The 2,808-nt window shown below is 37.3% G+C and overlaps 1 pseudogene; it reads right to left on the bottom strand.

Moving 5' to 3' along the window:
• Positions 1–2,117: 2,117 nt before the first annotated feature.
• Positions 2,118–2,411, bottom strand: LOC101354605 (mitochondrial import inner membrane translocase subunit Tim8 A pseudogene; annotated as a pseudogene).
• Positions 2,412–2,808: the final 397 nt, after the last annotated feature.

The raw sequence follows: 2,808 nt of genomic DNA, 5'->3' as shown, positions 1-2,808 counted from the left end.
ACCACAATACCCAGGAAGCTAGGCTATACTGCTGGCAATAAACAATAAATGTGAAATTTCCATGCAGCCCATTTCATAATTACATCTAATTTAAAAGAATGTCCTCTAATATTTTTTCATTTAAGCTATCGCTGTTGTCTTGCGAGATGAATTTCGAACCTGAGAAAGCTCTCTCAATTCTGACCTGAGTAGCTGGTGCACCCAAAACTACTACAGCAATTTCATACAACTGGGGATATTGTGAACAGTTTTCTTCCTCAAATTCAAGAATACTCTTTTTTCTCTCAGTTTCTTTGTACACCATCAAAGCTTGTTAATATAGAGTTGATATTAACACTACAGACGTTTGATCTCAATTTAACTTCTTTCATTTTGAGAAATAATTCCACCTCATCAACATCATCATTTGAAATATTTCCTGAATTGCTTTCCTTTGTTTCGCTTTCAGTATTGCTCCTTTTCAGGTTTTCTATCGTTTCCCAAATGCTTTTTAAATGTAATATGACCTTCACCTTAAGTTCAGAACTAATTAGAATTTGGTAACAAGGATGCAGATAAACTGCTCCTAACATGCTATCATTTTCAATGATAACTTTTTCCCTGATATTAAATTTTCCAATGTGTTTCCAAATATATTATTAAGAGTTAATTTTATCTTAGTTTCCACCCACATACCAAAAACATCACTTTTGGTTAATTGTTCACTTTTCAATCTTACTGTAATTTTCTTTAAAAGTTTTAAAGTTTCCAAAATTAATTTAACACATGCCCATTTGTCATTAGAAAAGTAATACTTCATCTTATTCTCAGCTAATACATCACAGAGATTTTTGCATCCTAGTAAGATTTCTAACACGGTGCCTATACTGTTCCATCTTGTTGGGCAACCAGTATAGGTTTCCTTAAATTATTTTCCAAAAATTTGGTAAACCATGTCGGAATACAAAGTATTTGAACGAGTTCATGACATTCTCCTAAAAATTCTTCCAGTTCAGCATCCTTTACTGCATCTTTAATGACTAAGTGTGCGTGCAGCACACTTTATACCAGTCAATCTTATAAACCTTGTTGCTTTCACCTTGCTCTGTGATGGTTAATGCCTGCAAGTCAGAGTGCACTAAGTCTGAGTCTTCAAAACTGTCATTTTGCCCTGACATTTTCCATGCAATTTCACTATCATTTCTGAGCAAATCAAATTTAATCATATTAGAGCCATTATCCATGGTTATGGAATAAACCTGATGTAAATCAATGTTGTACTTCTCTAAAAAAAGTTTTTTTAAAAAAATCTTGTAGAAGCTTTTATTTCAGTGATCAAAAGAATGTAGTAAATGGAAACTGTACTGATTAACATAAAGCATGCACCTCTACCTTAAAACTACTGTTAGTTTTTGACTGGCCTAAATCTTTATGACTAATTTAGGCACATCTTTGAATTTTCTGTACCCTGAAATACAGGGGAAGTTAACTTCTTCCTTGTGGCAGTCCAGTAATGTGAATTATGTTCCCTGGCTTGATTCCTTTGTAACTAAAGGCCTCTAGACTCTCAGGCTGCCTGTATTGCTTCCAGAGACCATAGGGGAGGGAGATAATCTAGAAAGCTGAAGTGTACAGTCTGAATGCTCCATAATTTTTTTTTCCCAGCACAGATGGTCGAACACTAGATAAAGAGGCCTACAGTTACAGTACTAAATTACCCCCCCACATGGCTGCCCTTTCTGACACAAATATGAGTATCAATTTCCCCAGAACTCTGAAATGAATCCATGCAAATGACAGATTTTTACCTGTGTGGTCCCACTCTCAAATTATAGAAAGCAGTTAACAGGACTTGGAGAAAAGCACAGTCCCACATACAGTAATACACATCTGGTAAGTTTTCCATTCATCTGCCAATTATTTTCATAATGTTAGCATTAAAAACACAACCAAATACACATATGACCCTCAAACCATACACACACAAAGTTGGTCTTTGTTCATTCTCAGATGACAGGACTACCCCCAAAGTGAAAAAAGGTGAAAGCCAATCGCCCCATGGCCTTTTCTTCAACCATCCCATCAACAGCTCTTCATTTCTTAAACTACCTTCCTTCTCCAAAGAAGTAATGCTGACATCAGTCAGAAAGGCTTTCTGAGGAGACTGGCTTGGATTTCTGGGCCTGTTCCAGTCGATTCAAGATGAACTGGCTTGTATCAATGAAGTGCTCAACGCAGTTCAGAAAACAGGCCTCAGCTCAACTGTCTAACTTTGGCCCAGGCTTGTCCACGCACTTCTCCAAACAAAATTCAGTCATCTGGCGCACCAGCTGCTGGAAGCACTGCTTCTGCGTTTCCACCTCGATGGAGTGCTCCAACTGCGGCTCCACCAGGCACAAACCCGCCGCGGAGGAAGACGAGAAATAATCCATGCCAGCCTGCGACCAAGCGTGCCGAGACCAACTCCGCACCAACTCACTGAATTTCACGTGTCGTTCTTCTCTAAAATTTTGTACACAGTGTTTTTTTATGTACAGACCTGTGTGTCTTTCTTTTAATTCTTTCATCCTTAGTGTTAACGGACGTATTTTACCGTCTTCTGCGACCTGAGCGTTAATTCCTAAAATTGACCAACTCAATCTACTGGCAACATCCACTTTCAAAGAGAATGGATCACACTAATTTTGGAGCTAAGTTTTAAGGACAGATGAGGTATCATTTCTCTAATATTATGAGTTGATTGAAAATTTTTGACCAATTGAACCAACACTTGGATTTAAAAAGTTATGGAATTCTGAATATTCAGTTAACTCAAATAAACAGTTAACA

Source organism: Trichechus manatus, unplaced genomic scaffold, assembly GCF_000243295.1.
Source record: "Trichechus manatus latirostris isolate Lorelei unplaced genomic scaffold, TriManLat1.0 scaffold00120, whole genome shotgun sequence".
NCBI lineage: Eukaryota > Metazoa > Chordata > Mammalia > Sirenia > Trichechidae > Trichechus > Trichechus manatus.
Note: the sequence above shows the minus strand (reverse complement) of the source record. Positions and strands in the feature narration are given on the sequence as shown.